The sequence below is a fragment of the Varanus komodoensis genome, unplaced genomic scaffold (assembly GCF_004798865.1).
Source record: "Varanus komodoensis strain SLA01 unplaced genomic scaffold, ASM479886v1 scaffold1, whole genome shotgun sequence".
NCBI lineage: Eukaryota > Metazoa > Chordata > Lepidosauria > Squamata > Varanidae > Varanus > Varanus komodoensis.
The window spans coordinates 46,795,539-46,817,185 of record NW_025335268.1 but is presented as its reverse complement, the minus strand read 5'-3'; the positions used below and the strand labels follow the sequence as shown (position 1 = coordinate 46,817,185).

Below are 21,647 nucleotides of genomic sequence, written 5' to 3'. Positions count from 1 at the left end.
TCTTTGGGATTCTCTGCCACAGGAAGCCATGACGGCCACCAATTTGGATGGATTTAAAAAGGATTGGATAGATTCATGAGGGAGGAGGCTATCAGTGGCTACTGGCCTTGCTGGGCATGTGTTACCTCCTTTACCAGAGGTGGACTGCCTGAATACACCACCTGCTGAGGAGCTTGGGTGGGCAGAGATCTTGGAGATTCTTCTGGAGCCATCCTATGGTAGCTGGTTTACCACCATGTATATGGACTGCTGGACCAGATGGACCTTTGGTCTGATCCAGCAAGGTTTTTCTTATGTTCTTACGACAGAAGATTAGGCACGTCTGGCTGAGTCTCAGGCAGAGCACCTGACTGGGCAGCAGCCACCCAGAGCCTACAACTGGGACTCCTAGTGGTAGACCTCGTACAGGCCCTTCCATAAGTCTTGCCTAGGAAGGTTGCATGAGACTTGGGGATGCCTTGCATAATCCATAGCAGGCTTGGAGAATTCTTGTGAGACATGGGGTGGCGTCTCTGTCATGCTGGCAACTCAGAAAGATCAGATGGGGAACAACAGTGTGGGTTGGAGGGATTGGGGGCAGCCCTGCCTCTGCCTCAGGTGGCAAGAGGGGCTGGGAAAGCTCTGAATGGGAGAAAGGATTTGCTAGTTAGGGCAGAAATATGACCGCAACTGAGGTTTACCTCAGCTTTTTGCTTATATCAGTCTAAATATGAATATAAAACAGACATTGGCAAGACTGCGCACCCTTAATTTTTCTTCCACATTGGCAGCTGTTCATGTGAGAACCTGAAAAAAACATGTTACTGTCTCTGTAAAAACGGCCTGTGCCCACGTAGACCTGTGCAATATGAGAAGCCCAATCAGAAACCCACAATATTGATAGAGGGCCAGTTTGGATGGTCTTCCCCATATGTGCAGCAAAGGATCTGGTCTAAGTCTTTCCATTCTTCTCCTGAAGTGCACCTACCCCAACTCCAGTCCCATTAAATATCGATGCGTGAATATAACATTTACATCATAGTCCTTATGCATCTAAATTCCATGTACTTTAACTCTGGGACTTGTGAGCCATATCTCACAGACAGTCTGGAATCAATGGTGCAGTTTTGGGCCTTTGTGCATTGGACCCATGTTCTGTGCAGACATTTTGCCCCCCCCCCCCCAAATGTGTGCACATGGGAAGGGTGTGACCTTGACCTTTGTAGATTGTTTAAAGCAGGAGTATGCAATCTAGACCGCAGTTCCCAGAAGCCCTAAACATTGGCTAGACTGGCAAGGGCTGATGGGAATTGTGGCCCAAAATAACTGAAAGGCATCAGATTGCCTGCTTCCAGCTTAGGGAATGTGCAGGAATAGCAGAGTGTATCATTCTTGTACAATAAAAATCTCAGCATGACATGATCCTCAAAATAAAAAAGGGAACTGAAGAAAATGTGTATCCTTGTGCATTGGGAGAGAAAGACCTTTCCAAGGAATAAATGTGTGCATGTTTGTGGTGTGGATGTATCTTTTGTTACAAAAACCCAAACTTAAGCTCTTTGCCAATGTTAGATGGTAGCTTTGGTGTAATGTGGCATGTTAAACCCTGCAGCTGAAAAGGTGCTTGGAAAACTCAGTATGAATAACATTGCAGAAGACTTGCTCCACGCTATGTCTGCCTTTTCCTCCTCTCTTGACTCCTCATGTCTGCTGGCAGCTATGAATGAAATGTGCCAAGCTAAGTGACTGGCATCTATTAACACTCCTTCGCAAATCTTGGGCCTTATATTTGAAAAGCCTGTGATATATATATATATATATATATATATATATATATATATATATATATATATTCTTTAAAGGAAGAAAATAAGTGCAGCAGTGGGGGGGTGAGAAGAGAGAGATTGGAGGATAGTGTGTTCTTTGAATCTGACTTTGCTGAACCGCTGCCAAAGGCAGGCCGTTCCATTCAAAGGGCGGACTGAATAAATGAGAATAACTTCCTTAGGGACCTTCGAGATCAGTTTACTCTGAAAATGTTCAGCCTCACAAAGGGTCAGAGTCACAAGGTAAATGGAAATGGCTGGGAGGGGACTTTGATGGCCGAAACACTGTAACTGTAGAGGACTTGAAAGAAAATTCTATTTTTTTAAAAAAGGAGAAAGAAAAAAGAGAGAGCAAGAGGGAGAGAAAAAAGAAAGAAAGAAACACCAAGAGGAGGGGAGACGGCAGGAAATGACTTGGAGGGAAAAGGGCAATTGAAAATCATAAACTAGAGGACACCTTCTGTGTTGTTCGTTCCTCTCCATTCTTTAAAATATCGCCAGCCAGAAGGATATTTGTTAATAGTGGCTGTGAGAAAATTACAAATGCATTTGTGTGTGTGTGGGGGGGGGGGGGGGCAGGCCCGTCAGGATCACTCTGACGTGTGTGTTTTAAATCACAGAGCCATAAGACACAATCCTATCCTGAAGATTCATTGGTTGAGCGGTTTTTCTTATTTGGCCGGGGGAGCACCCCAAACATGATGGCAGGACACAGAAAGCTGCCTCCCACTGAGTCAGAGCTGGGATGCTTCTAGCCTAGCTTTGTTGGCATGGATGGGCAGCAGCTGCCCAGGGGTCCAAGCAGATTCCTGCTTAGCCCTGCTTGGAGATGCCGAGCATCAAACCTGGCACCTTCTGTATGCAGAGCAGGTGCTCTGCCTTCCTCGCTTCAAGGAAGCACTCTGCTGGCAAAGAGAATTAGAATAGCCAGAATGGAATGGTGTTGTGGAGTGTTTGGGGCATGCTTATATGGCATCCTGCACCCTTTTGGTCCACTCCTACCATTATCCATCCATGCATTCATTTCTATACCACCCAATAGTGAAAGCTCTCTGGGCAGTTCACAATGAACCAAATGCAAAAGATGCAATAATAATAAACTCAGATAAAATTTAAACGTGCACATGTAAAGTAGCTAAAAATTCCAATGTACAAAAATATAAAAAGTTTAACATCTAAACATCTTCATTAAAAACAGATCTAAATAAAACAGCAGCCATAACCTATCATCTTCCATTAAATGTCTGGGAATAGAGGACATTTTCAACCTGGCAATGAAAAAAATGACCATTGGTAGTGGTGGGCCTCAGTATGGAGATCATTCTACAATTGGAGGGCCACTACTGAAAAGGCCATTCTGGTTGCTGCCTCTTTCTGGGCCTCCCTTGGAGGTGGCAGTTGGAGGAAGGCTCCAGATGAAGATCATAGGGTCTGGGTAGACTGAGATCAGGAGAAGTGTTCAGTCAGATCTCAAGCATAACTCTGAGTCTAGTGCAGGCATTTCTATTCACTAACTGCTATTTGTGGCCATCCTGCCCTCTCCCTCATGAGAGAGCATAGAATGTGGTGTAACTCAGCTATAAGCAGTCACTGCACATCACTGCTGGTATATAAATCCAACTCATGTCTCATGTTCTCAGAGCTCACAGTGCTGCAGATGAGAAATGACGGGGAAAGGGCACAGACAAAGAGCACAGTCTGACCACATACATGGAAGCTTGAGTACATTGCTAGCACTTCTCTGCTTAGAAGCCATCAAAGGTCCCTTGCACTGGGACTGCAGACCCAAACACCATGCCAGCAACTGGGAACAGAGCACCCTACCTGCAACCTGGGCATGTTACCAGGGCTGGTTAGAAGAGATCTGGCCCACCTTAACTTTTCTCAGTCCCATTAAATTGTCTTATAAACACAGCAACTGAAAAAGAATCACTGTTCTGTCTTTAAAAAGCCTGCAAACCTTATTATTCTTTCAACGTTTTAAGTCTTTTTGTTTCAATTGGGTTTTTATCTGAGGATTAATGATGCTGCACTTATTGTAGTACCATCCTGAGACTTTTATGATAGGACAGTATAAAAAAAGCTTTCAATAACATAAGTAAATGAACAAACAAACCAGATGAACCGACATCCCTATTCTTTTGATACTCCCAACACTTTTAAGCTGGTTATGAGCCAGATGTAACTGATTCCTATTTCTCCCTATTCACAAGATGGGAAGATTGTGTCTTGAGGAACTGTATTGCTACATGAGTCATCTTTTCCTCCACAAAACCGTAGCGGCCATAGAAGGTAGTCACAGCTCCCGTGCAGCCCAGCCATTGCCACCGCGGGCCACAACTTGCGCACACTTTTGCCCGCAGGAGCACAGCCTGACGCATGCAGCAGAAGAGCCTGCCACTGCAAACACAGGGGTTCACCATGAGCCCCAAGGCTGTCTTGCTTCCATGGCTGTGGGCCTTCATCGTTCCATGAGAGCGACGGAGAACATGAGCACCGCCTGGGCACCCCGGTGGCCCCACTGATGCTTCCTTCTCACAATCACCTACATGCATCGTACAGGGTGAGGCCACGGTGCACCAGCCACTATGGGCTCTGCTTGACCGCTTGCTCACTTGCTCTCCCCTTGCCTCCTTCGGACTGTTGCCCACCTGTCCTCACTCAGATTCTTGGAATTTCTAGCAAGTGGGATGGGGAAGGGGATGAAAGAAAAAGAGACAGCAATGATGAGATTAGAGGGCACGTGGTCTTGCAAGGACGCTATCCAGCATGGATGCTAATGACAATGGTGACTTGCATTTCCATGAATAATCCACTCAGGTTTTCACTAAGCCTACTGTGATTGTACATAGTCACTGTATACTGAACCTGCAGAAAATTTTAAGGTGTGCTTCATGATGGAAGGTTTCTGCTTCTAAGAGTCAGAAGGCATTGTGAGCTAGTCTGTTCTTTCTTGCTTTTTTCCTGTTAAGAAAAAAGATGGAAGAAGTGGTGGGAAAGCACAGGAGGGCTACAAATCAAAGACAATGCCTGGTATCGCACTATAAAATTTAGCAAATGAGGCCATGCGATCGCACAATAAAAACCTCATTTGGAAGCACCCCTAGTTCAGGGAGCAACATGAGCGAGTCGTACAATGCAGGAAAGCTGCAAGTAATGTTTATGTGTCAGGAGACCCAGTCTGGTTGGAGTTATTGGCCAAATTCCCAAATCACAGTTAGCCAATTTCTTTCTTCCTGTTCTTTCTGTCCTCTTCTTCCTCTTTTTCTTTGTTCTGGTGCACATAGCTGAATCACTCCCGAATCACACCTTCTGCCAGTGTGAACAGTTAAACAAGAAAGGAACAATCTGTCTTGTTTAGCCTGGTATCTGCACTTGGAATTCTGGCTTGTCTCTCTCAGAGGCGTAACCTTTTAAGTGACTTGCCAATGCTCCATTCTAGTTTTGCTCTCTTTTGTACCACCACCAAAAGCATAGAAGCTCCCAAAGGGTTATTCATTTTCATGCTTCGGAGCTAGCAGAAAAGTTGGGGTCTGTGACACAAAATGGAACCGAACTTGCACAAAATGTTGGCCTTTGTGTTGAGGAGGAACCAAACTTAACAGAACCACAAAGCCTCTGAGTAACAGGGCACAGAAGAAGAGTGATGGGTGCGAAAAGTGTTAAGCAGCCCAGTGCTGACCCGCCATTCACCTGCCCTCACTATGTAGCAGAGCAGAATGGTCAGGAGTTCCAGATGTATGTTGGTGGTTGAATGTTTGGCTCTGACGTTAGTCCGATGGAACCTGGAAGAGGCTGACCCATAAAGTATAAAGCACATATGGTACACATATTCATTCTGTGGAGAGGAAGCTTTTCCATTTTTGGAGGTGTGGGGCACAGCAATTCTATACTGGTCTCCTTATCACGGAAAAACATCCAGGATTTGCCGGCATGACATAACCCTCAGTGCATATGGTGGCAAGTGCGTGGCCGACGGAGCTGTAATTATCCAGGCAGTGTGGAAGTAAAGGCCTAAGAGATCATGGTTGTACCTTACTCCTCAAGAATCTTATCTTTAAAAATCTTTTTTAAAAAACAGACAGGAAACAGTTTGCAAAACAATAGGCCAAGTAAGTCACTTTCCTGGTAGATGTGGGAGACTGCCATACAAAGAGAATCAATTTTAACACTTTCATCATATACATAGACGATGCCCTTGTATTCTTGAATGGGATTATGTTCCATGAAAGAATGTTGATGCTCATTCTTGCCCAAAACTTACTGTCAGTGGATTCATATACAGAAGAAACCAATTTTGACCTGGTAGTCCTGTTATGCTCAGTCAGCTCCAATGTCCATCGAAGGAAACGTTACTGTTTACTTCAGCTGCTTTGAAGTGTAGCATGTCTTTTATCTAAGCATCAATACATGCACAAATTTGCTTTGCTTTTGAGGAAGGAAGTGAAATATGACAACAAAATATCAGCAACACAATATGGCTGCATAACACCCCCCCCCCACCCTACAACCTACCCCTTTTTGTTTTGTCTAATGTGTGAAGCAGGGCCAGCAAGCTGTATTTCCGCTCTGACAAGTTGCTTTTGGGACAAGATCACACGGACATGAAAATATGTTGAGTCCTTTCTTTTTGGAGAGATCCAATGAGGTGATACTAAGAGCTGTTTCAAATGAGATAGTGTAACCTGAAGATGTGAGACTCCCAGTACTCACGTGTGTTGCACAGAGAGATTTCTCTGCTGCTTCTGTGTGCTCAGTCAGCTCACCTGGTCAGTTCCTCACTTGTTATGGTGATGCAGAACCCAGTTTTGCAGACCATCGCTGGGAGAGCACGTGGCTTTAATGTGATTCGAAGTATGCAGGGCAAGCCGCACCGATCGTGTGTTTCTCAGGGGCTATTTTGTGCAAAATGACTGCTTTCTTTGCAAAATGATATGCCCAAAATGCAGGGCTTCATACTCTTTGTGCATATATCAAAAGTCATGTTAAAGTCACAAATTTTCCAGGTCTGTGGAAATTTGAAAAAAAAAGAAAAGAAATTTTTTATTTGAAAAAGAAAAGAAAAAAAAGAGATGCCACTCTCAGTCCATCTTACAGATGCAAGTTCATGACCTCATTCAGCTCATCGTCCAGCTTATGAGTCAGTGGACAGTGAACTGGAATCCGTGGGGGCTGAACTGTGGAAATACGATGGATTTCCACCCCTACCCCCAACAGATTCCTCAGACATCCCTGTGCACCAAGTTTGGATAACCCAACAATCCACTGTGTTCAGGTTCCCACACTGAGTTATTATGTCATGTAAATCAGATGAGTTTCTTATATCTAGAGATGGAAATCTGATGTTTTCCCTCTCAGATTCTTGGTTTTCCAAATTAATTTTTAGCTCATCCCATTTCAACATCAGTTTGAGGTGCTTTATTAACTTTGCATAAAAATTCAAAGGCATTTGCGCACTTTTCTCTGAATGCACATATTTATGTTTGTGTCTGGGTACGTATTGCAAGCCAGTCTCCTCAACTGAATGTGTATTTACGTGGTGTTTCCACAAATATGCACATATTTCCTTAATGTGTGTATGTGTGGTGTGTGACTTTTCCCCTAATATATGCATTTGTGTACATTATCATTGTTATATTTATTTGTTTAAATACTTCTTTATGTCTATTTATTTATTTATTATTGGAGAATGCCATTGCAAAATTCAGAGAACTGTAAATTTCGAATGATATTTTAATTTCACTCCTTGGGAAGTTTAAGAAGTGTGAAATTAGGTAGCCGCATATTAAAAGGCAAACAAAATTAGTTTCTCCCCATCCCGACTTAAGTCACATTTCTTCATGCTTGGTGACCTCCAGATGCGTTGGGACTATGGCTTCCCACATTCCCTCCAAGCCAGCATTGTAGTCCAATGCATGTGGGAATCACCAGATCGAGGGAGGCTGGTCTAAGAACACCACTCATTCATAGATCTTTACTGTCCACAAATCATTTCAGTATAACTTGCTGTGAGATTAGAATTATAACTGAGGATAAATGAGATCTCCTTGATGAAAGAGTATGATGATAAGCTACAAAATATTGTAGCTTAAATGTAATAACACGAAGCAATGGGTCAGAGGGACAGAGTTCAAAGAGGATTTAGATCTGCCCCAGTGCATTCTGGTTTGGGCTCAGATCTTTATAGAACCAGGGCTAACATAAAATAGATACATCTATTACCCCCTAGGTGGAAGCTTCCCAATAGCATCCTTTTCTTCCTTACCTGGATGTGGCAGTGTAGAAGACCTGCGGCAGACAGCAGGGGGGAGTCTTCATTAGGCTGTAGATTCTGCTGCAACCAAAAAGTTCTGGAGTTCTTAAAAACCATGTTCTCTTAGCCATTCTCCTGGAAACTTCCAAGCATGCATTGCAGCATCTTGGTGCTCTTGAATACTGTGAAGAAGAGCCATAGCAACCCTTAAGCACCTAGAGGACGCCCCGGAACAGCACCTTTAGCCGCCAACACCGTGCCAGATCAAGTGGGAGGGAAGATGCTTTTGTGTGGGAGCAGACCAAATTCGGAGCCTCAGATTTGTTGTGGAATGTCTGAAGGATGTTGAGCGACTCAGTCTGGTCCTTCTGCATTCTGTCTGGCATGGGCTGCTGTCTTACCTGAGATGCCAGAGATCAAGCCTGGGACATGATGCGTGCCCTCCGGGGAGGCTCTTCCCTGGGGAGGCTGGGGACTCCTGCACCAGTGGGGCTCGTGATCATGGGCACTTAGTCGGAGCCCTGGGAGAGCTATCTGTGGTGCTGAATCCCGTCTCCAAAAGAGCTCTGCCACCACGGAGCACTCCTGCAGTGAATAAGGAGCCACACAAACCTCCCCTGGCTCTGCCTTTGTGGTGGCCACTGATTCCAGGCTGCCAGCATGTGGCATGCTGTGGCAAGCACGGGCAGGGCCCTCCACAGCTCCTGCTGCGGTCTCCCGGCCACTTGCCTGCCCCTGGCTGCAATCAGTGGGGATGACACCAATCACTGACATGCTCATCGTAATGCTCTCAGCTGAATTCCTCACAGGGATGCAGTGGGGATCCGGGGCAGCCTGGCGACAGTGCCGGTCAGAGCTCCTGGTCATTTGCCCGAAATCTCTGCTCTCCCATCTTAAGTACTGTGCACCGCAACCTCCACGCAGGTACTGCGGAAGGGCTAACATGGGCTGGCGAATCCGAGCATGGCCTGGAGCTCTGATCAATGCCTCTTCCACCTTCCTCACAGCAGGTGAGCAGGCAGGCAGGCAGCTGCCCATTTGTGCATGGGGAACCTTCTGAGAATTCTTTGTGTGCTCACATGCACGTGTGTCCACCGAAGGCAGTCAGCTCAAGGACCGCCTCCCCCCCCCCCAAAAAAAAGCAGCAGGTCTCTCAGGACCAGTACAGACCTTCGGTAACACAGTTAATTGTCCAGTTTTGTTTTAATGGGTTACAGGTGTACTGAGGAGTGTGATCCTCATCAGAAATGCCATGCATGGGGAAAGGAGACTTATGTCTTGACTCTCCGCACATGCTTGGGGTCTAAATCTCCCCCTTCCTGCAAACAGCTAGAATGGAGAGGAATGCAGTACAAACACAGTATTTCTAATAAGGATTATATGCACCGACAGACACACATCTGTTTGGCTAAGGTAAAACCAGAGATGTAGCTGCATTCTATGTGTTTATACAATACCTGCTCTGGTCCTAAGTCACTTACTACTAGAAACTTGGAATAATGTGAAAAAAATGGCATGCACTTACAAATATGACTGTTTGCTAAGCAAGTCAAATTAAGAGTAATTATAGAGAAACCAGAGAACTAAAACATGAGATGGGTGATTTATTGCACATTTGTGGACCCAACCCTGTGTTGTTGTATTTATTTTTAGGAGCAGGCTTGAGATGGCAAGTGTAATCAGTTAAAATTCAGCTAAGGGTGCAACATTAGCTAGGGAAGGCTGTGAGAGGCAGGGCTTTTTTCTGACTAAATGCACACAAGACTGTGCCCTCAGGGGCTTGCTCTGGTTCAGAGGTGAACATCCTGGTCCTGTGATAATCTATGCTGGACGCAAGTGGATTCATTTTTCCTAGTGATATCAGTAGGTAATTTATCAGCTGAGCAGATATTCAAGAATACTGAATATGGCCGGTGTAGATCTGACAACCCAAGCAGTGTTAATAACCTAGCTCCTGCAGCCAGGTTCTCTGGCTCAGTTGTATACCCCTGGTAGTCGGGTAAAACAGGTTATATTTCTTTTTCCAAGTGGCACCATATGTTTTGAATGCCAAACAAAGTTACACATGGAAGAAATAAGGAAAGCCTAGCTTCCCTTATTGCCATAGTCAGCACAAACATATGTTTTAAAGTATTCCTTTACAGTCTCACCTCCTACGATGATTTTCATACAGAAAACTCTTTCGTTAAGTTATATTCTTGGCTTTTTCATAATATTTGAGATTAACCATCCCATACTTCCTGAGTGATTCTACTGCATTTGCAACCTCTGCAAATGAAGTTTTATATTCAGTCTTTTCATTTGTTTGGGGGCCTGTCAGCAAAAAGCAGCTTACCAATTGCTGGGAGTCCAGTTGAAATTTATGGTTTAGGAGTCAGAAAATTGATGGAAGCTTTCTTCTTTTCACCGTGCACAACTTTAGCCTTCAGAGGGCAGCCCAAGGCAGTTAGACAATCCTTGCATACCTGAACAAACCAACATGTGTTTTTGTCGCAACTTGAGTAACCTCTTGTTCAGAAAATGCAGCAAAAGCTGAAGTTTGCAGCACTCCTCATCTGTCATTGAACTGAGGAGAGCTGAGGCAGCCATATTTAATCAGCACCGAAACCTCCTTCTGGGTAATGTTTGTACTCTCCTGTAATATTTTATTCGAAGCCACTTCCCAGACGGCATTATTGATTCATGTCATTGTCCTCCTCATGGTACTGTGCGCTGATGCAACGTGATACCCAGCTGCCAGTCCTCTTTACGGACTGGACTCCGTAAGAAAATAACAATAACAAAAGCAAGGTAATGATTTAGGCTGTGTACCATGCAGGATACTGTGAATGAAAATGGCTCTTGGCTGTGTCTCTTTTGTGGATAATATGAAAATTGCCTGTGCTACACTGACTCTTGAATAGCTAGAAAATGCCTAGGCAGATATGGCTGGGACAAATATCCTGGAAAATGTACAAGAGCAAACAGGTGTTGTGACTTATTTGGGGATTTGACCATAACCTTTCCAAAATGGCCCCTGATGACTCAATCAGGATATGTCCTCAATTGATGTGGGATAATCTAGTCACTGTCTCAAACAAAGTCAGAAAGCAACATAAAACCCCTCGAAAGTTTGCACGCCTATACCCAAAGTTTGCACATATTTCTCAGTTGACCTATAACATATGGAAAGGAAATCTCACGCTTCCTTTAAAGCAAAGATTGCTCCAAAGGCAACTGTTGCCCATGCTAGACTTCCTGAGCACCGAACACAGGGTTGCCTATGCCACACTTGGAGTAATAAGAATTCCTACAGAGTGAATTTTCTGTGATGCACTGGAGGCTTACTTTGTACTGCATGTGTTATTTTGCTATAATGGTCAGAACTACATGTGATACCGTACCAAACTGCAATTTGTTCAGCTGTGCCATGATTGCAGCCAAGTTCTACTTCACTCCGAACACAAACTGCTATTTCTCTCCCTTTCCTCATCCATCTGAAGTAAGTAACTTTTTGGCCAAACACCCATGTTGCAGAAAATCCGTGACTGGATCTCTTGCCATTATGCGTAGTTTGGCCTTTGCGCCTGCACCCATGGAAAGCTAGCCTCAGTCTCCCATCCTGTAGAGGGGACGGCATGGGTGAGTATCACCCTCAGGCATTAGGAAATAGGATATTCTTTGCCAATGCAGGGGGTGCAGGGAATCAGCCAACATTGCAACTATATGTGGATACTAGAAACCAGTGGCATTGCACAATACATGTTGCTTTTCCATATTCCCCCAGGGAAGGATTTTAGCTGAGTATGGGCAGAGCGTGGGTTTTACAAAATTTGGTCCCAAACGTTGGATGATTAATAACTCAGTGCAGGGTTGGCCTGAGAGAGGGGGCCCGTTACTCAGTCAGTACAGGCTGATGCTCAGATCGATTCAACCAATTCTGAAGAGGAGGCAGAGGACCTGTCTTCATCAAGGTTACTTGGTGACATTTCTTAGGCAGAGTGCAAAAATCTGTCTACTTTGGAAAGGGAGAGAAGTTTTTCAGGGTGGACGGGGAGCAGTTGCAGCAAGCACTCATTGACCCAGTCACTCAGCAGTGGGTGAAATGAACTGCCCAATTACAAGGTCTCACCATCTAAGCCTTCAAGCAGCAAGAGTCACCCTGAGGGTAGAGTCAGATGCTTTACTGTAAGGGAGGGACAGAGGGACAAAGTCTCGGTTTGGGCTTGACTTCTTACATGGGCAGATGCTTCTCCTTCATCTTTAGTAGAAGGCTATTTAGAGTTCATACTGCTTCTGGAACCAGTTAAGTTCCACAAAAGAAGGGCCCTACCATTAGGCTGAGGGAACAGTTGCCTCAAGTGGCTGAGAGGGGTAGCAAAACGTTGAAGGATAGCCCGCCCTGCACCCGATCATCTAGGGGCCTGCTTTGTGTGGTGGAGGATGGGGCCCCATCAGTGCTGAAAAGGACTCCGCTGCCAGGCCAGTCACTTTTGTACATGGAATGGGAGTAGGCATTCAAGGATAGGCTGGGCATGCACATGGTGGACATTTCATGAGCGGAGCTGACTGGAGCTGGGGGTCAAATTAGGTGGCCCAAGAGGCTCCTTCTGACTCACTCTGTTTCTATATTTCCTTGTCGCCACCTTCTTCACCTCAGGCAGCAGAACATCTTGGGTCAGACTTGACCCAGTGGAAGGATATGTTTATATCAGGAAATTTCCTTGATGAACATGCTTGACCCCATGGCCCTCTGGCCGCTTCCAACTCTACTATTGTGTGTAGGACTGGGGCAACCCTGAAGAATTTTGTTGGCAATCCCTTTAGTTTCTAAGGTTGTGATCCCATGGTGCCAGGGATTGTAGGATATATCCCATTTTTCCCTTTCAGAGGTGGAGAAGAGGCCCCACCCTTGGCTGAGAATGCCTGACCTTGGATCCCAGCTCCAGATCCCCATGGAAACTTCTGCCACACTGATCTTTTCTCACATCTGGTTAAAAGGTGGTTGACTGAGGGTGTGTCATGAGTGGCTCAAAGAAGCTTTAGATCCACAGGAACCAAGCCCTTCTAGGTCCTAACCATGCCCTCAACACAGGGGGAAGATTATGCCAATTCTGGAGCTGGTATAAAGAGTTCCCCTTCCAGTGCTCACCATTAGAGGAAATAGGAACAGAAAGACAGGGATGAGAATGCTGTTCTTTTTCACAGCAGACCTGCTGGCTTGAGGCTGACAGGGCTAAGGCTGCATCCAAGGGCCCTGTGTCAGAGCACTCTGAATATAATGGTAGGATTGGGCTGCTCATTCTGCTACAGAGAAGACAACCTCCCAGAATATCTTGCTAATCCCATTCTGCTTCCTTCATACTGTAGGAAATGGTGTAGTGGTTAAGAGTGAGTGACTGTGGGACCAGTACACTGAAAGCAAGCGTGGTCTTGTACTTATGAGTGTGGGACTGGGACTCAGGCGATCTGGGCTCTAGTCCCTGCTCATCCATGGAGCCAAATGGGCAACTTTGGACCATTCACAGATTCTCAGCCCAACCTACCTCTCAGGGTTGTTGTTGTGGGGATGAACTTGAGAGCAGCAGGAGGAGAATGATGTAAGCTGTTTTGAGTTTGTTGTAAGAAAAAAAAAAGGTCTAAATGAATAAATAAGCTGCTTGATGCTGTGTACTAATTGAGTCAACTAGGGTTCTCAGCTGTCATGTTTCAGTGCAAAGTGTAGAAATTAACATGGCAAAAACAAACCTGCTTTTCCATCTCTAGAAGAAAATCATTTTTATATATCTTTTTTTCTCAGCCTGATGAAGGCACTGAAATGTTAGAGGGGCGATGGAATGTTTTTATAACTGTAAGAGTTTAATTCATGGAAGATAACCAAGTATCCTTGAAAACAGTTTAAGCAATGTGTATCCTAAGCAATTCCTCATTTGAATGATTCCAGCAAGTGGAAATGTAAGAGCATCTAGATTGTTTTCAAAACTCCATGCTCTAAAAGAAAATAACCTTTAGGAAGAATGACTTTGCTGTTGTAGCAAAGTAAAATTAAAAATGGGTGATGTAGCAGAAAGAATAAGAGCAAAAGGCCATTTGCAGAGGATGGTTGTGTGATGCTGTTGTCCTGCATTTTCATTCACAGCTTTGCATGGGCTGCCCAGATGTTGTCGGCTCCTATTAGATGTACATTGTTGTTTGATTGGTAGCACCGGAGTCCTCTGTCTGAAAATTACCCCTAGTTGCAGTAAAATGTAGCCAATGTAATTGTAAAACAGATACTTCTAGAACTGTCATGAAGAAAAACTTCTGAGATAGCATCAAAACATCCATCCATTACTCCTAGTTTTCCTCCTCCTTTCTACTTTATCTTCACAACAACCTTATTGTTTCATATTGTTGTTTTAAGTGTTGATGCAAGTGAACTGCCCAGAAAGCTTTTGCCATTGTATGCTCTAGAAATGTAGGGAATGAAGAAATGGATAGTGTGCAGACAACCCTTTTTTATCCTCCAAGTAACCTGGATCAGGACCACCACACATAGGTAGGTGAGATTTAAACCCTTTTTGCCACCCAAAGAGCTCCATTTGCACCAAAGAAAGCTATTTTTTGAATTAAAGTTTTTCTAATCTACTAGTCACTACTGTATCATGAAGAGAAACTGGCATGCTTTTCTCTTTGTATTGAAAATAGGTTAAATTTGACAAAGACACAAGCCCCTCCTTGTTTCTGCTCACCAAGGGTGCCTGTTTAAATAAAGACTGCTTTCTTTAAAGATTAGAATAAAGTCGAAGAGGTTTTCATCAATAGGGAAAGCAGCTTCCAGAGCAACATCACTTACAAGATTGTGTTAGAGACACCAGGGACACTTTGTCAACTCACAGTCCAAGGCACAAGCACAATCTCCCTCCCTCCCTCTCTTTCTCTCACACACACTTGCTTTCTCTTTCTGAGGCTGCATGCTCAGATAATAAAAGAGGAGGAAGAAAGTCACAGCTTGGTGCTAAGACTTGCTCTGTCGCATATTTCCCACATTCTGAGCCAGAAAAAAGTGAAACATTAGGCCCATCCATTGAACTGCCCTGTGCAGCCAGGGGGTGAAACCCTCCGCAAATCCAGATTATCCTACGATAATGGTAAACATTGCCATTCCTGTTTGGAGCTGATTATGCCCGTATTTGGGGAAATCCCCTCAGATGCCGACCTACCTCTTGTTAACAGGGAAACATCTGCACTTAGTCATCTACCAGGCACGTGCATGTGGCCCAGCCAGCTGGAGTACCAGAAGTCTACCTGGGGAACACGCAGAGGCAGGTGTGGCAACTCAGGGGGATGTCAGACACTGCTGCCGTAGGAATACCGCACCTGGATATGGGCGTGTGTCCTGACTGGGGGATGCTTTGCCCTCTCCACACATTTGTTTTTGCAACAAGGTTTTTTTCAGTTCTATCATCTGATAGGAGTAACTTCTGCGACTAGACTAGTATATGTGCAGATCATGGCAGGGAGAAGGGGATTGTGTTATAACATATAAAGGACCTGTAGGAAGTATCCCAAGGCACATGTCAGTGGTGGTTACTTCAACACTTACAGCTGCTTGACTCTCCCCAATTCTTCATTCCTGCTGTTGCTACAAGCCTGCCATTTTGCCATGAGAACAAGAAGCTCGCCAAATACTAATGTTCCACTTTTAAAAAAGAGGTAGAAGGAATCTGGACGCAGGAACCCTGCAAGGTAGCACCAAGACTGCATTTGTAATTTTAAAAATTGGAGGAAGTGTACCTAGAAAAAAGGCCAATGAAATGAAAACCCTTTCCACTTATTTTACTTATTTATTATTTTATTTATTGCATTTATATATTCAGCCATATAGCCGGCAGGCTGTCTGAACAGTTTACAGATTTAGAATTGTATATGCAATTCATAAAATATTCAGATGAGTAGACAATAAAAGACTAAAACAATATGACAAATAACAGCCACAGGGCAACTAACCACAGCAGTTATAATACTTTAATCCCCTGGCACAACAACAAATAATAAAAAAAAAAATTGAAACTGTTTCAGACTTAACTATTAAGAGAACTGGAAAATAAAGAGGCTTTCACCTGACCCTGAAAAGATGGCAGAGACAGCGCCAGGCATACCTCTCAGGGGAGCATGTGCCAGAGGTGGGATGCCACTACTGAAAAGGCCCTTCTTCTAGTTGCCACCCCCCCCTTACTTCTTTGGGAGGGGTTCTTGAGAAGGACCTCACAGATGATCTTTAGGGTCAGGTAGAAACATCTGGGACAAGGTGTCCTGCTTTGCAGATTCATTTTAGAATCAAACACTAATATTAATAAGCAAGGTGATACAGAGTTATGTGGGGCAAGATGAATAATGGAGAAGGGGAAAGGATTTTTCTAAATAAAAAACGGAATAGAAGCATACAGTGAAATACAGCCAGCAAGGCAGATAATTGTATGGAAATACTGTACAATAAGAAACAGTAGTGATTGAATGAGCTAAGTCTACATCTAGAAAGGTGTGTGCTGGGGGGCGGGGGAGGGAGACTGTTGAAAAGGGAGTGCCAAAAGTGAAGAGAGTCCTTGTTCGGGTATTGTAATGACTAAAGTTGCATAAGGGGAGGGTGCGCCTGGGCATCCTAACGAAGGGGATGGAGCATCCTGAGTGATCGGGGCTCATCCCTGCTGTCTTCTGTGCAACTCACATTGCTGGGGGATCAGAATTCCAGAATAGGCCTACAACCACCTTCCCCAATCTGGAACCCTCCAGATGTTTATATTACAACCCCCACCATCCCTGACCATTGGCCCTGACAGTTTGAGCTGCAGTTCAGAACATCTAAATCGAGAAAAGGGGGAAGTGGGGTTGCATGTCTAAGGTATTCCTTTCTCTTTGCAGAGCAGCAGGTCTGTGTCCAGTCTCTTTTATATTGTACCAAGATTTTCCCCAGTTGCTCAATGGACAGCACAAATTGCAAGTGTGTGACCTTTTTCTGACTCTAGTCTGTGCATTTAAATGGCTTGTTAAATTCCGGAGCAGCCTTGTGCTGCAAGGTATCATAATATTTTGTACTGGTTCACTGTCATTGGCAGAGGATGCACAGTAATGAATCTCTGTGTTGGCAAAAAACCCATGGTTTAAAAATAGCTGTTGTTTCTCCAGTTTATAGGTGTCAGAATGCCCTTTATTTCCACTGTGTAACAATTCTTGGTTTCAACTTAAATTTTCTAAGCTGTGTATAGATAAACCATTGTTTCTGATGTGCCTAAAATATGTACAAATGCCCATGGACCACTACAGACTGTTACTTAGATTACAGGGTTGGTATATTGGGCTGCATTACTCCTTGCACCTCAAGTAATGTGCTTTCATTTTAGGCAAACCAGGTAAACTGCATTAGAATAAGCAAATGAATTTGGACGTTTCAGCAGAAATTCCACATCTAGACATAGACTAAAGAAGTGAGACAGACAACAAAAAGGGTGGTGAGAGGTAACAAGACAAAATGAATGAGCCAGGTGCAAAATATACATATTGGAAAAAATAAAATAGAATTTATACTTATACTGTTATGCTTCCAAATTGTTCAAACTCCTCCTCCTCCTCTTCTTCCTCTTCCTCCTCTTCTTTCTGGTTTTGAATTCTGCCTGTGAGAACCCATAGCTTGCCACAGGCAGCCAAGAGTGAGCAATGGACCACCACCATCTCTTTCAATAATAGTGGTTCCTTGGTTAATAAAATTAACTTTTGAAAGTTCCAGGTAAAATTCTTTGACCTACCTAATGCCTCTTTGTTTAAACATAACTTTGAAATAATGAAAAAATGCATATGCCTAAAATTATGAACCCAATAGCACAATTATTTTTTAAACTGGTATTATTATTCAGACCTATTATAAAATGATGAAATGAGTTAATTCTTAACAAGAAGGAACTTTGTGGCATTTAACATATACTTCTCTTCCTCATCTACATTCCCACTATTTCTGTTTCGAGACTCTAGGTGCCATTGCTTATTTAATCAAAATAGCTTCACCTGTGCACAAGAGGAAGGTATTGGCAGGGTTGGAGAGCTCCTAAGGTTTGGAGTAGTCCCACAAAAACCTTTAGAAAAAAAAACTCAAGCTCTTGGATAGTCATGGCGAGCCTCAAAAACAACCCAGTGGGTACTGAACATGCTCAGTAGCCAAGAAAATGGTGTGGAGGGCAGAGAATTGAAATGGAAGAGAATCAAATGAATAGCTGTAATCCTAAACAGACAACGCTCCATACATATCATTTTGCTGTAGGTCCTACTTGTCCAACTTACATGAACAACATACCAACACACTTACCAAGATTTAACATATTTTGGTCCCTCTGTAGTCTGACCAAACCCAAGAGTCTCCCCGTAGTGTGGAGTTCAGACTCACGGCGACATAGACCAAGTCCACAGCTGCTCCACTTTCAGTAGCTGCTCCAAATTTTCCCCCAGCCCAGCTTTTTTGGTTCTAAAGAGTGTGTGATCCATGGAGAGACCACATGAGAAGAAAAGGTGGTTTAATATTTGTTTTGTGAGGAGTTTGCTCTATGGAGCACCCTTAGCTCATACGCCTTACATGAAATGAAATGAAATGAAATGAAATGAGGCATTACAACACCATTTCGCTTTGATAAAAGCCACATACGGCAGTACAGTTTGAGCCAATCATCTTCTCACTTCCTGCAAGTGGTGGAGTGGTGTGTAATGGAGAAGAAGTACTCAATGGCAGGGGATGAGAAAAGGAATGAATTGTATCCCTTTCCATATACAATTGAATATTCAATTGAATTCCAATATACAATGGAATATTTTCTGCAAGAGGTATATCTGATTAAATTGATCCTATATTCATTAATTTAAAAGCAGGCTGTGTGTCGGGAAAGTATGGATGAATCTGATATTGTATGCAAGGATCAGAAGTGCTCATAGGGGCCTACCATGTGTTCAACAGCTGTTCATCTTGACTTGAACAGAATGTCGAGAGCTAGACTGGTACTTGGTTCGATCTACAAATATTTACTGGGGCCATTTGTACCTGATTACAGCTGACTCAGTGGTTAAAATGAAGCATATTCAGAATCAAGGGGATTTTGGATCAGAAATATGTTGCTGGTTGTTTTATTCTAATGCTTTAAGTCACAGAGCCTCTGAGGCTGCAGAGGCTGATTATGCCCCATAGAGCAGAATCAACAATGCAGAAAAAAATCAGCTTTTGTTTTGGAAAACTTGTATTCTCTCTTTCAAGTTAGAATCGTGATAGAAGAAAGATTAGCAGCAATTTAGGAGGTCAAAGTGACGTTTGAAGCAGATAAGCTGATGCAACATTAATTTCATAATTACAGTCTGGAAATGCTTTTGCTTGACATACACTTTGATAGAAGGAATAGCAGTGCATACACATGCATTTAATCATTAAATTTCTATCCCTTTCTATCCAGTAAAAATTGATGCTCTGGGTGGCTAAAAGTAAATTCTGAATAAATAATGGAGTTATAATCCAACATGAAAACTGATAAAATAGGAACATATCCCAATTTTTAAAAATCACATAAATACATGAATAAGAAGGGGGAATAGCACCCACAAGATTAAAGCCTACAGCAGCATCACAATAGTTTAGATGCATCTGCCAAAAGCTTGCCTAATAATGTCTTAACTTGTCAGCAGAAGGACAATAGAAACTGAACTAGCTCTGTGTCCCTTATGAAAGCATCAAAGAGTTCAGTGGGGCATTAAAGGCTGACGGTTTATTTGGTCATAGGTTTCATGGCTACCCACAGAGCCTTGCTCTCAATGCAAAACATACCAGACCAGTCAGGAAATATATTCCAGCCCATCTCCAAGAGCAGTAAACCAAGTGAGATAAGCCAACCAGTGAAGATATACAGTATCCCAAAAGTTTGATCATGTTGCTTCATTTAGACGGGCTTTACACATGCAGTCATTAGAAAATGAGAAATTAGTCATTAGAAATAAACAAATAAATAAAATGGAAAGTAAAAGTAAGGTTTGAAAAAATAGCTTTGAAAAACCAGTACCAGAAATGACCGATTCCACTTTGGGCTTAGGTCTTCTTCAGGAAGTCTAGTTTATTAAAAAAAAAAAAGTTTAAGAATAAAAACTTGAGCACACACAGTTCAATCCATACTCCTCACAGTGTCTATACATGCAATTATGAAAGCAAATTTGTTTTAAAATGTTTCCTAAATAGAAAATAAAATATACAGATGTGTTACATATTTTAAAAAAGAGAGAATATGTCTCACCAGTTCAGGGACAAATTCACGGATCTTGCCAAACCAAACTTGCTAGAATATATACATATATGAATAGCGTAAAACTGAAAGTGACTGTAGGCTCCACTGTGGATATATAATTATAGAAAAGGCAAGGAATGGTAGTAGTCCTGTAAATAAACTCATAAAAATGCAGTTATCATTTTCAAATATGTCCAAAATATACAGCTTTCTATAAATGCATACTAATAAGCTTATATATAAAAAAAGAAAACCAGCCTGGCCTACCCCAGTCTGGGTTTCTCCACCGGGTGTTTTAGATACAGCTTGCGATTGGACATGCCAGCTGGGACTGAAAGCCCAGCACATCTCATGCAGTCATGGTGTGGGAAGGCTGGACTATTGCACTGGGGCGCCCATCAGAATGTAGCACCACACACTGCACAGCAGGCCCATGTCTAGCATGGTCCAGCGAGACCACTGATTAGCAGTGTCGCCAGTATTCCAGGTGCCCAGATCTTACATGTTCTTCCTGCTACAGAAAGCCTGCTTCTTTCTTCATATACTGGACTACAGCTCCCAGCATCCTCCAGCCGACTGGAGTTGACCACCTCTGGAGGGACTCAGGCTGTGGGAAACTGCTACGCACTGAGATGGGAAGTGGAAGCCATTCAAGACACATCATCTGCTAGTTGGAACGGGGACCCACGTGGCTCGCAACCTCCATGGCTAGAAACGCTCAGAGGGGCCTGCCACTGCAAGACTCTTGAGGCAACGCTGCTCAGCGGTGGGCTTGCTGGACCATGCTGAGAACTGCATGGTGCCCCATTCCAAACACGGATAAGGAAACTGGTAGCCATACCCATTGGTGGGAAGTGTGGAGGCTGGGTGTGCGGTGACCAAACTAATAATTCAGGACTGATTCGCTGGGGCTGGGCCAAGAATATTCTTGCCAGGCTCTAGCACGCACTGCTCTGGCACAACAGAGACAAACTACAGTAATATGAGAAACATCAGAAGAAAAGAGAAGTGAGAATGTTCTTAAACCCTGTGAGAGGTACTGGGACTTGGCTCTGCAGTTTATTTCTAAACCAGGAGAAAAGCAAAGGATGCTGTAGTAGGTTAGATCAGCTATCAGACTGCTGCTTCTTCCACAAGATGTCGCCTGGCTTTTATTGATATATTCAGATTTGTCCCACCTGATGTCAAGGGCTCTGGGCAGGGAATATGAAAACAAAATGGCCAACTTGGAACCTCAAAGGTATCATTCAGCCCTACCATCCCCTACTATCCCCTTCTCTGTTCCACCCCACACCTTGTGCAGCAGCAGAGAAAGCAGAACATGAATCT

The 21,647-nt window shown here is 43.6% G+C and overlaps 1 long non-coding RNA gene across 1 annotated transcript; it reads right to left on the bottom strand.

The window, feature by feature from the left end:
* Positions 1-6,426: 6,426 nt before the first annotated feature.
* LOC123020531 lies at positions 6,427-21,435 on the bottom strand. Its single transcript, XR_006414121.1, has 4 exons — positions 15,623-21,435; positions 10,394-10,523; positions 8,071-8,240; positions 6,427-6,813 (listed from the first exon to the last, which is right to left on the bottom strand). It is a non-coding gene; the product is annotated as an uncharacterized LOC123020531 (long non-coding RNA).
* Between the last annotated feature and the right edge of the window lie 212 nt (positions 21,436-21,647).